General features: G+C 37.9%; 1 protein-coding gene across 5 annotated transcripts in view; it reads right to left on the minus strand.

Moving 5' to 3' along the window:
• Positions 1-13,544, minus strand: part of LOC131789197 (uncharacterized) — a 57,133-nt gene that overhangs the window by 29,699 nt on the left and 13,890 nt on the right. For 3 of the 5 annotated variants that reach the window (XM_066172107.1, XM_066172106.1, XM_066172112.1), the window contains 2 exons: positions 5,139-5,247; positions 4,513-4,582 (listed from right to left, as the gene is read on the minus strand). The gene's annotated coding sequence lies outside the window, so the exon portion shown is untranslated. The remainder of the gene's footprint in view (positions 1-4,512; positions 4,583-5,138; positions 5,248-13,544) is intronic. The other 2 variants (XM_066172109.1, XM_066172108.1) reach the window with 1 other exon arrangement.

The raw sequence follows: 13,544 nt of genomic DNA on the forward strand, positions 1-13,544 counted from the left end.
TGCAATGACTGTGATAATGAATACATCGGACAGACCAAACGTCAGTTTGGTACCCCTTTTAAAAGAGCATCAGAAAGCGGTTTTCTTTTGCAAAAAGGAAAATTCAGCTTTATCGGAGCACACATGCCTAACTAACCATACTATTGGGTGGGATAATTCTAAAATTATCACCACTAATCGGCGAACTCTCTTTGGAAAAAAATTTTTGAAGAACAGCAGCTTTTAAATCATTTTATTCTGATTTAATTATACTTTTGTATTTTTAATTGATTTTATCTCTTATCTCTTGTATTTTTATTCGTTATATTATCTCATAGTTATGCCATAGTTTTTAACATCCGTATTGTACATAATTTTAGAGGGCCACTGGTTTGTTAGTACTTTTATACTATTTTAGTGCTACCCTCTTTAAATAAAGTCTTTACGTACTTACTTACTTACTAGTTACCACCAGCGCCTTTGTTTGGAGGCTTGGCATATAAACTCCGCCCACGCTGCTTTAAATCGTGACGATGGTGGTTTGCTTCCTGACCCCTATTTACACCTCGTCAGTAAAAAGGCCGCTAATTAGTGATTGTATAGAAGGACCTCTTGTAGCAGCGTTAGATCACCCCTGATGAAGGCACTAGACAGGAGTGTCGAAACGTTGGGTCTATGAATTGTAACTTCTTCGGTTACATTCACTAAATCTGTAAACCAGAGTAGCATCAAACCATGTCTGACTGTCCACCTGGTTGCCGTATGAACTTTAATATATGTGAACAAACATCTTTGATATTCAAAAAACTATTCTTATTAAGGTCATTCAGTTAATCGTTAATCAAGCAGAGGAGGCGTGCGCATCGAGTTATTTCGAGTTATCAGGTATCTTGTTTAGTCAACTTATGTCTTCCAATTTTTGGTGTTTTCATGAAAACTACGTCCGTCATGTCACTGAAACACAGAGCACTAGTCATATTTAGATAGAGCAAACTGACTTCATATTTGCTAAGTAAATAACAAAACCAGCCACCCAGAACTTGCAAATACCTGTGAAGTGAAGCAAATATGCATTTCTTTCGTGAAGCTTGATTGATAAAGCTACTCAAATAGCAGAGGTTGTTCTTTTTTTGGCGGTGTATTTCGCAATCATCACGATTTTCAGATCATGTGTGACTTGTCTCTAGTCACTTACTGCTCTACAAACCCGAACCACATTAACCACAACATTTTAACCGCCGTACTCAAGAAAGTTAAGAAAACTTTCTAGAAGTTTTAATCGTGATAGAATGATAACACTTGTCAGGTTATAGAAGCAAACTTAATAATATCTTTATCACGAAGGTTTATGAACTGAGATTTAGTACGTGTGAAGCAGAAAGTGTTTGAGAAATTGTTTGTAATTTATCAGTGTTAGTCACGTAATCTATGGATTATGCAAGTAGCATTACATTTCTCGTCAGATTTTCTTTCTAGTTACTCAAAATGCTTCAAAGCTTTTCAACATCACTCCAGCCTTATGAAAAAGTATATGAAACACCTACCACATAGAGTTACCTTCTCAGAGGGAGTGTTGAGCGCAATTTCTTCAGATAACAGGGACTAAGCTGCGCTTAATTTCTCAATAACGATAGTGTTTGATCACGTGATCAAAAGGCGGGAAAATATATTTTCCCTCTTACTTTACATTTACATTTTGTACATCGAGTAGCCTGAAAAAAAGTACGAGTGGTGTTACCAGCTATATTAAAATTAACCTTTAATTAAAAGGTTAATTCACCAGAAATTTTTCTTTTCAGAATTAAGAAATAGTTCCTTGAGTGGGGATGGTTGAGCATAAAGAAACGCCTTTCAGATAAACGGTGAGCGCAATCTCATCCGGTTGGTCGGTCGAATTCGAAACTTTGCATTCTGAGTGTGTTAAATACCGTATTTCCTCTTATAGGTACCCAAGTTCTAATAAGCGCACTCCCTCAAGTAAGCGCCTACACCCGAGGCCTTAATGTCAAACAAGCGCCTCTGGAATAATCGCCTCCTTCTTCTCCCTCATTTTCTTAATTAGTAAGGATACAAAGAAAACCTGTTTCTATTCATTTATTTGCCACTTTTTAAGCTTTAAAGAAAGCGGAATCAGCGCAGGAGAAAAGTTTCTATTCTTTTCCAGTTTATCTTTGTTTATGTGTTTGCACAGTTCCTTTATGAATGTTAACTGTTCTTAAATTTTTGTCCTATTGCTGTGCGCCCCTCTCCTCCTTTTAACCGAATTTTCAAGTAAGTGCCCGGGCGCTTATTCGGGGACATACGGTATCATGCTAACCAGGTCGTGGTCTCTGTTATTTCAATATAATCCCAAAAACTTGCTTTCGCACACTATCGTACAAAGGCTTGGGAACTTCTCATAAAATAGGACAAAGTTGTTGTCAAGAAGTTCAGTTGATGTATGAGGTTACAGTTTGTAGTCTCTTGGTTGACGTTTATTGATTAGTCATTATCTATTGCCCTGGAGGGTTCAGAGGATGATATTTTGGGTGGGGGATCCCATGGTTTCCAACAAAGTATAAAGGGGGGAGGGAACTATAGAAGATTGACTGCCAATGAGGGGGGGTCATCAGAGTACTACAGAGCCTCACCGGGGACTTAGGTAAATTTTATTGCGACACAACCAAAATCCGACCCTCCCCCCTCCCCTTTCCCTCCTTCGGGGCGCTAAATAATAACCAGTCCCCGCAATTTTTGCCGGGAGCACACCTCAGCTCCCATTAATAGCCAAGCAAAACCGTAAAGAATATTACGACAATAAGCTTGCGGAGAATATAATCACTCTAAATTACTTAATATTGGCTTCCATCTTCTAAAGCCGATACAGAGCTGATATACCAGCAACAATCACAAGTATCACGGTAGCAAAGAAGAAAACAAGACCATCACAATCGCGAGCTAGTTCGCGAGTTACTTTTTATGAGTAGCGTTTTGAGACCATTTCTGGCAACTATTGATCGATAGCTTTTTAAATATATGACATTCTTTACAAAAATGGAAACAAAAAATCAGAGTTCTGACAGTTAAAATTAAAACGCTCCTGAACGAAAATTTTTTTTGCGTATTTATTCCTCTTATCATATGTACAAACTACTTCCGATGGAAGAAAAAAGTCAAAACAATTAAAACTCGGTTTTTTTTTCGGGCCTTAAAGTGTTCTTATTTTGTCTTAAAGAAGTTCCGTGAAAACTCTCAGCTGACACTCACATCTCCTGTAATTTTATGTTATTTTATATTATTAGGCGTTGAAAAACTCATTAAATCTTATATATTAAAGTTCACACGGCAACCAGGTGGACAATCAGACATAGTTAACTATGTCTCATTAAATCTTGTCCGATAGCGATGTATACCTACCTTCAGGAAGCTTTACCGAGACTTGTAATGCATCGTACTCAAGTAAGGAATAAATGGAAGTTGCCTGTACGGTTCAGCTCGACGAAGAAGAACCGCGTGTATCAAACAAAGATTTCGACGAGGACTGCGGTGTTTAGGTCAAGATCTGAACAAAAGACTCTCGTTACAAAATGATTTGTTCGTTGCGTTTGTGTTCTGTTTTCTGTGGCGAAATCTATTTTAAGAATGAGTAGCTGTGTTCGTTTCTGTAGAGTAATTCCCTTAGTAAACCAATAGCTAACTTTGGACGGCAGCATCGAAAGAATCAGCTGTATCACGAGGCTCCTTTCCTCAGAGATTACAAAGGCAAAGACTATCGCGGTCGAGTCGGTTAGGCGGAAAACGAGTGATTTTTGTACTCATCGACAGCAAGTGTTTTCGAAGCGGAAGGAGTAAAATCTCCTCTGTGACGACGATCGAAAGGCGTCCATTTGGCCATACAGCTACATCCTTTGGAAAGTAGTGTATAGAAATATAAAACTAACATCATCTGACGCTCCGGCCACGCAATACGTTCATCCTCTCTTCTTGAGTTCTCCTCTCTCCGCCATAGTTGCCAACGAGTCTTTCAGTTTGTAACGTCACAGCTATATAACATGATCGTTTTAGCTGCACGCTTAATGAGAACACTGTTTGGCCGCCAAATCGTACTTTCGATGGTCAAATGGTCGCGGAGAACTCGCTAGGCGCGAAGGTCGATTATCTCAAATTTTAAATTCAGCTATCAACCAGAAAGCGCAAAAAAATTTCGCGTGATAGCCACTTAAACAATATAATGAATGTGTTCCTTGGCATTGCGCTATTTAGCTGAGTTAGAATCACACAGAAAGAGTTGAAAAGTTAGCCTATATGTATACCAAACGACTAGATGGTGATTTTGGGCCGAAGAGGTTGCGTTTCGCAACAAAGGAAAAAGAAGATGGACAAATTAAACGGTCCTTACATTCAAAGCTCAACATTGTGCTTTCAGTATGGCAGCCAGATGACAAACTGAATCGACTATTTTGTTTCATGGATCTCTTGGGAAGACGAGTATTAAGCTATTTTCTTTGCTACAGTCACTAGAAAGAACGTGAAATAAACATCATATACATTTACCTCGGTAACAATTTGCTGCCTTTCCTTTACGCTCAGCTTTTGTGTTGTTGCTTCAAGACCACTCAGTAATCTAAACGAAATTAAATTAGGAATGTTAGAAGTATGCTAGCAATATTGAGAAAGTAGATCTATACACCAACAAAAAGTATTCTTAATTGACCAAAATACCCATCTACATCAGGATATGGAAATGAAACGACTCGAGCTGAAAAATAAATTCAGCTGTAAGACTATAACGAAATCGACAGGGCCTTCGTTTTATAGAAATGGTCGTGCAGCGTGTCCTCATAGATCGTTGATAGCGGTAGTAAGAAACAATAGTCTTACTAGACAAAAAAAAAAATTGGGAACAGCTTCTTTGTGGTTGTTTCATGAAGGACTTTCGATCAAAGCACATCTGTTTCAGTTTGACATCTTCCAAAGCTTACGCTGAAAATTTTAGCGATATATTTCACAAAAGAAGTACTTGGATGCCTTATTCCAGAAAAACTATATTAAAGAGCGAGCGAAGTGCAAGTATAAATGAATTGAACGCCGATTACTCAAAATCACACACTGCCTTTCGATTGTGCCTTCGTAAATGGTTGATCGCATGTATATCAGCCTTACACTACCTATGCATTTACCTCGTGACAATTTCATACACAGAATCCTTAATTCGAGCGAATGAACCTTCAAGTTACTGTGATAAGGCGTGCGGAATGAGTTCTTCGCCGAAATCTTGTTCTGCAGGGTCTGAAAAGAAGTAGTTATGAAATAAATTGCCAGTTCCTCTTTGGAGATATTTTCCCTGCCCCCACCGAAGCTTGAGTTGGCGACACACCTGGCGATTTTATACGCCGATCGCGGCGAATTTGATCGTCACAGATCGCTGTGGACACACTTAGCGATTTCGCCGATCGAAAATTACTGTAGTCGCTCGACATCAAATAAGCATGGCTTTTCCAACCACAGTTGATCAAATTTACTTCTTTTTCTTCGGTTTAGAAGCAAGTTTCGACGCCTTCCGCCATTATGAAAAGTCATGTAATAATATCACCCAACTTGATTGGTCAATTTTACTGGCGAATCGCTGTGGAAAGGGAAAAAAAAGCGGGAACGGGCAGACTTGGCGAGTGCCGGCGAATTTAATCGCAAATATATGGCATGTCATACTCCCCACGAAAAAAGTGTAGAGAGAAACACTCGACTATGTCCCATATTTCTCCCTACACTTTTTTCGTGCTCTAGCCGCTTCCTGCGTGGTTTACAACAGAACATAGCACAGTCAAGGCTTCTATATTTGTTAAGTAGAGCCCAGGTGGTGTCTGGAGGAAATTGGCTGAACCCCCATCATATGACTGTGAAGATCAATTCGTCACTTGCTTAAATACAGTCATCATTCTAAGTTGACATTATGAAGGCCATGAAACCTCGGAAAAACAACGACGTCACTTTGACGAGACCTGCTTTCGGAGGAAGATGAGTCTTATTGGAATAGTGGCGTGAATACTCTTAGGTCAGAGAATTGTTACAAGATAGTGCAGCTTGCATTTAAAAGCCCATTTGCCTCCAAACTTTAAAAATCGGTCTAATACCATTTAAGTTCACAACGCTTCGCTTTAAGCTTTGCTGAACAGATTATTCATGTCGAATGTACTGATTATTGTTATTATTCCGTAGGTTGGAATAGATCCATGAATAGAGGGCTCCGTCAGAGCTCTGACGAGGGGCTAAAGCTCACCTGAAACATCAGCTTTAAAAAATCTTTAAAGTGACGATTCACATAACCAACTCAGTCGACAAAACCAAATTAGTTTTGAAAAGAAAGGCAAGGACAATGTATGGCCTTGATGGCAGAAGTTGAACACCTCGTTATCATGTGCTTTCAATCAAAAGGAACTCTTTCAGAACGATGCTGGCAAAACACGTGGAGCCTTTTGTTGTCTCACCATAAACATTTGAATAATCATTTTGTATGAAGAGCCACTTGTACCAAAGATTTCAATCGCTAGTGATTAAATTCGATTTAACAATCGCTGGTGACAAAACTCAGTCACTAGCGCTAAAATATCAATCACTAGTGATGAAACTCAATCGTTAATGCTAGTATCGATTTGTAATCGATTCTAACTTGAACCAGTCTCCCGCTTGTTAAGAAAAGATGAACCGATCAAATCTTACGTACTTTCTTAAAATCTTATAAGAGACATTGAAATGATAATGCGGGTAAAGATATAGAGAATAATACATGGGTGCGCGTAGATATGGAATTTCTCTTCGAGTGTTCAACTCGATAGTTCACGAGTGAACGCAGCGAACGAGTGAGACGTCGATTTGAACACGAGAATGAATGCAAATAAATGAATCGACAAAAGGGCGTTGTATCCTTATTACAAAAACAACAATGGTCGTAATTTTCAATTTACAAAATTCTCATTTAATGACTTCGTCCTTACCGACAGAAGAAGTCTTTCAGGTAAACGGCCAAAATCGGCTAGAGGCAAATCTTCCAGTTGTCGATTTTCATTCTCAGCCGTCAGAAATGCTAACACCAAAGCCACTGAATACGCAACTTTCGGTTTTTCTTTTGCTATATTGGACTTCTACCCCTTCTAAGAAAGTTTGAACATCATTGTTCGTCAGCGATACGGCTTTTTTTAGTGTCTTAGCCGCTATAATTCGAGAAAACTCCGACAAACAACTTGTATTGAGAATCGTGAAGGCTTGGCCGTTCATTCATCAACCTGACCGTGTGGCACCAAAGGCGAGTGACGTGTAAGCAGCTGATTGGCTATATCAACACACGTGGAAAAAATACGATATTTTTTCACGCATGTTGTTACGGCTTTTCTCAGAGCCGGAAATCCCTGTATAATACAGCAGTTTATGTGATAAAAAGTTTTATCACTAGCGATTGATACTTTAGCACTAACGATTGAGTTTTATCACTAGCAAGTGATATTTTTGGCACAAACCGCTCCCCATATTTTTGCTTTCGATTTTTCTTAAAGGACAAGGACACTCGAAAAATTGCATACTTTTTTTGACCACCAGTTAATAGTTTACACTAAGCCGATTTAGCCACCTTTTTTTCAGCTTCCAATGTTGCTCCGATCTTAGTTAAAATCCATTTTAAAGGGGCCAACGCGCGCCGCCATTTTGAATAGCTGATTAGCTATTTATTACCCCCGCCCCACGCGCGTTTCGAGTGTGCTAAACGAGCTCAAAATCTGGAAGGAAACAGCAACGGAGATGGTGAAATGAGTAATCTACTTGAGACTACGGAAAGGTGTTCTTGTGGCTTATGCCAAGTGCTACCATCGCTGAGAGAGTGAATTCGCTGTCAAAAACAAGCAGATTTGTAAAAACAAGACGGAGAATACAAATACATATACAAATAATAATCGGTTATAAACATTTACATGTATTGGGTCGGTAACATCGTATAAATAAAGTATAAATAAAGAGTTATTTTAACGGAAAGTAATGTCTTTTTGCTTGAGTTAAGTGTTGGAAATTACACTTGTAAGAGGTTAGCTTAAACGAACTCTATTTGTGTTAATATCGGTTTAATTTGTCTTAATGATTTATTTACTGTTAGGCAAAATGCAGGGGTCTCGTTTATCTTAGAGAAGGTGGAATTCCCAGCCGTGTGCTTAAATCGAGCGCTGTTATCAACTGGTGGGCTTCCACGACTGTAGTAGATCACCCATGCCTTCACCATTGTAGAATTGGGGAGCGCAATGTTGGCAAGATTCCATCTGCATTTACTCCAGGATACATCATGTACTATACTTGCTTATTGGTGACGTGATTTAACTCAAATTACATCGAGACTATGAAGTCTGCTCTCAGTCTAAGGCGAAGCTGTTCGGATCCTTAATGCGTCCATTTTACATTTTGATCCGATTAAAATGTACACGCCAGAGAATGATGCTGTTCTGTTCCTCCTACTTTTTTTTGTTTATTTATTGTTGTTGTTGTTGTTTTTTTTTCAAGTATAAATTCCAAACTTCTCTTTTCTGTGTCATCATAATAACAAAATTTTACCAATTCTATCCTCAGTCCCTATCACTATGCTGCTTATCAAGAGTATCTCTGGTTGAGTTAACCTTTTAACTTCTGGATCAAATTTGCAATTCTCCCTATTGTCAACCATACAATTCTTATAATTTTAGTTCACAGAATTTAGTATTGGATCAACTAATTATCCCCAGATTGATATTTTTCTCTATTCTCATCACTTATCTGGTTGATGTTGTATTGAGATCAAATTTGCAATTCTCCCTATTGTCAACCATACAATTCTTATAATTTTAATTCACAGAATTTAGTATTGGATCAACTAATTATCCCCAAATTGATATTTTTCTCTGTTCTCATAACTTATCTAGTTGATGTTGTATTGATATTTTGAGGAGAAATTGTTTTGGTCAGTCATGGGAGTTAAAGGTTAAGGAATGTTTGGAAGAGAAGAAAATGATTCTATCCTGTGTCCTTACAACCATTCCAAGTGAGTTTGCAGAAGCTGATGGGAATTCTACTGGTTTTAACCCTTTAACCCCCTAAGAGAGACCACTATCTTTCCTTGCAATATCATCCCTGAATCAAATGTTTAAGTCATATGAATAAAGAAAATGATAACCAACTGAAGAAGCTCTCGTTGTTAGATAACTTCTTCTAGTCAGCTTCTTTGGATATACATAGAGATTAGAATGGAGAATATGCATGCTTATGTCATGGTGTTAAGGGTTAAGATTGCAACAATTAATGAAAGAGACTTGGCAGTTATTCCATGTATAAATTAGCTAGTTGTGTTTTTTCACTTGTTAAGTGGGAAAGTTACAAGTATAGAAGATTTTTATTATGTAGCCTTTGGATGCTAAAAATTTAGGAATTGTTTATTGCAGTCTTGCAAAATAAAAAGAATGAAAGCACCTTATTTTTCAAAAAAGAAGTATGGCCAGTGGCAATGTAATTGCATATGCTCTATCATTATTAAATCAATGCAAACTAACTTATCAATGTTATGCCAAAACATAAACCCAAGAAGAGAGGTGCAACAAGAATATGTGGGACATGCAGTTGCAATATCATACTCAATTGGCTACTCTTGAGGTTACCCTTCTCTCATAACTGTTAAAAATAAATATTAAAGAAAATAAATCTAGACAATCCTTTAAAATAAGCACACTTTCCTTATTTCACCAGTAACACTTCATTTTACATTTACATTGTATAACATAATTCACTGAATGAAACTAGTGGACAGTGTAGATTGTTAATGGAATCAGTGAACCCAATTTAAAGAAAAATAACCATTAGCTGTTTAATAGTGTCATGATCCATTCAAGCTAAAAAGGCTTGCAGTTAAAGATAATTCCTAAAAAATGCATATTAGACATCATGATTATGCACACCTACTTTCATGATGTGCATAACTTGAATAAGGACATATGTAATTATTGTGCCACCTTATACTGACAGAAGTCTGAATCGATAAATCTTCAAATTCTCATCGCTAGTCACAAAGAAGTGTTTACCCATAAATGATGGTAGCAAGTGGAAACAACAAAAACTCTCTAAATTAGCGGAAGAGAAGGGGAAACTTCTGAAATGTTGGACGGTTTGACGTCACCAGTAAGCTAATTAGCTATTCAATATGGCGGCGCGCGTTGGCTACTTTGAGGTAGATTTTCACTAGGATCGGAGCAACATTTGAAGCTGAAAAAAAGGTGGCTACCTTGCTAAGTGTAAACTATTAATTCTGGCAGCAATTGTTCAGTGGCATATTAAACTTCAACCAGTGATGCAAATTTTTCTCACAAGTGCCAAGTGGTACCAGCTGGCGTAAAACAAAAAACAAATGTGCTCCAAGCGCTTGCGGTAAGTAAGTTGATTAAGTTGTATTTATGCTCGCACGCGATCAACTACAAGTGGAGGATATGAACTCAAAGTTCCCCAAGACGAAAAACCACAAGGTTTTTTCGGGTTCATTTGTTTATAGAATAGTCTAGTGGGCTCGGTAATAAAACTTTTAGCCGATGAAACAAAAAAAATCCTTTGAACAGTGCCTACTGACTAGAATAATCACTTTGGTTTTGTTTCTTTTTGAACCGTCACAAAACTACTTTACTTATGGCCTTGTGTGTTAACGTAAAACAATTTGACTGTTAACGTCTCCACCATAGCCTATTGCCCTTAAAATTTGGACAAGATGAAATTTAATCTTAAGGTAAACATCTGTAGGTACTGTTGAATAACAGACCAAAGAAAATCGTGTCGGATGAAGTCGTGCAGGAAAGTGAAAGTCGTGCCGGAAAGTTAAAGCCGTGCCGGAAAGTTAAAGCCGTGCCGGGAAGTCGTGCAGGAAAGTTGGGTCGTTGTCGCGTTCTCGACTGCGATTGCGAGTCAATCGAGGTGACGCGTGGAAACCAATGTACCACGCTACAACAGTTACTTTCAATCAGATTTATTGAATATGCTTTAAGTCACACGGCACGTGGTGGAAAACTAAAAAATGAAAAATCAAGGATCAAATGGACAAAAATTCTAGAACCAAAGAATGAGAAAACGAAAAGGGGCGATCACTTACGATATCCAACTCCTAAGAGAGTAAAATATGACGTATTCTACAGAGCTTAATACTCTAGATTGATTTGTAGCCTCCACGTGTTTTTCTGCTGTATACAATGAATGAGTTACCAGTAATAGGATCCCTCTGCTATGCGCAAAGGGTTCTGAAATCGCCACGGGGCAAACAACGCGAATTGCTAATCAAAGTGCTCTGTGAGCAAACTCGTGAATTGACACATGATTTTTTGGATTATGTTTAATGTTATGTGGTATAGGGAATTTTGTGGTTGATTGTCATATCTAGAGTACGAGCAGTAGTTCAGTGTTCGCTAATGTAGCAAAGTAACAAAGTAACTTTGGGACAAGAAGGCATTACAATTGAAATGATCATGTTATTGCATTTGACAAGGGTGGATGATGTCATGTGTTTTAAACGTAAATCATTTCTGTTTCTGGTTCAAAAGAAAAGGTTGGAAGTAAATGTGGGTGAAAAGTGAAATTTACTGTCTATCATTGTAAATATTAGAAAATCAAGGCAATATTTTCTTCATGAAAACATTAACGATTCCCTCTTTATCAAATGAGACAAACGGGAACGAGTTTTGAGTGATATAACTAAGCCGAGACTGCCACCATCATTTTGGATCTCCGCCTGGGTAGATTTAAGTCACGTGCTAGGCAACGTATAATTAATAACAAGATAGTATTTCATTCCAAGCCTATTTATAAATTCTGTGGTTCCTCATGTACTAAGCCAATAACAACATAAGGCACGTATTGAAAAATCAGTGTGTGTACCCCTGAACGTTGAAAATATATCAAGTCGAAGGAACAGTTTTGGTCCCAGTCCGCATTTTTGTCAACAAAATGAACACATATCGGTTAAAGTGATGAAACGTGCGGAGCACGTGCAAAGCTGTCAATTGTTTCTCAGATCTACTTTTATTAAGTTGGTAAAATCTGAACCGATATCACACCAACCAACTCGCGCGCAAAGAATTAAGACAATATGAAGGCTTGAAATTATATAAAGAACGATTGTGAACGAGAAACGGCAAGGAATATTCCACAATAGTGCAAAAAATAGTGAAAGATGATCGCGGAAAAGTGATCGCGTGACGCTCGGTAAGTTGTAAGGTGACATGTTAACACTTATCAGACGAAGAAACAGTGGAAATTCTCGGTCTGCATTTTTTACCTAGTCGGCATTTTGTACCCGGTTTGCAGTCTGCATCTTGTACTGACCGAATCGGTATTACTGTTTTTGTTCGAGCAAGCCTCAAGTCCGGACCGAAATATCGGAGCTCGAAAAAAAATAGTAAGTCTAGTAGTCTAGTAAGACTGTCTTGGCCGCTATGGTTGATATGTGGACTGTATGTTGAAGAGCTCACGAGGGAAAGTACAATGATAGAGCAATGATTAATTGAAGACGAACGCAAATGTGTGGCTTACCAATATGGCTACCTCTAATGCTCTTTCGCATGTTAAAGCTTTGGAGTGAATGGGGTATTAGTAGTTTCATTTGAACTCAATCTAAAAACAGAAACGTCATGGCATGTAATCAACCTTGAAGCAAAAAGGAAAAGCGTACAACAATATAACCAAACTTTGGTGCACACCTGTACCCTTAACAATACCTAGCCTCAAACAGTCACGCTATGTTTCACAGCTTACTAATTTTTCTGAGATAACGAATGGTTTACCTGTGAATTTATTTCGTCGCAGACCTCCTCGAAACAACTTTCAGTCCTTATGATCTTATTTGATGCGCTCCCGAAATTTCTGCAATTGCGTTATTTTCGTGAATTTTGCAAACACCTAAAATGTTCACATCATTTGCGTTCAATTTCAGTCATAACTAAAAACAGATCGTTAGAAATGACCTTAATTTGAAATTAGTGCGATATGAGTCACTCTCTCGGTTTAGTTCTTTTCATTCGTCGGGGTGCGTTTATTAAAATATAGTGCTTGCTCATTTGCTTAAAGTTTATTAGTCTTTGCACGCGCAAAGCGCGTGAAAAGATTTCACTTAGGCTCCAAGTATTCTACATGACACTAATGATTAAAAATTTCTAGAGTATTCACGATGAATAGTGGCCGGTCATACATCATTGTGGGTTTTCACCTAGATGAAGCCCATGCTCTGTTGTCATCGTCTTTCCATGATAAAGGTTCTTTATTTCAACTAACATTGTATTCTTTTTTTAAATACGTTATGTGCTCAGTGGAAGTATAATAAATGAATACACATAATATACAGACATAGAGAGCACGTCACACACAACTAGTCATGTGAAAAGGCTTCGAGGTCATGTTATTCTAGGAAATCACATGATTAATTCACTCGCATTATTTCGAAATTGAATACCGTAATTTCTGGCCTATTACCTGTGGGTAATATGTTAATTTTTCCACAAACAGTAGTTGGTACGGTTTATAGGAAAGTGCAGGTTTTAAAACTATATGCAGGAAAT

Source organism: Pocillopora verrucosa, chromosome 9 (genome assembly GCF_036669915.1).
Source record: "Pocillopora verrucosa isolate sample1 chromosome 9, ASM3666991v2, whole genome shotgun sequence".
Lineage (NCBI taxonomy): Eukaryota > Metazoa > Cnidaria > Anthozoa > Scleractinia > Pocilloporidae > Pocillopora > Pocillopora verrucosa.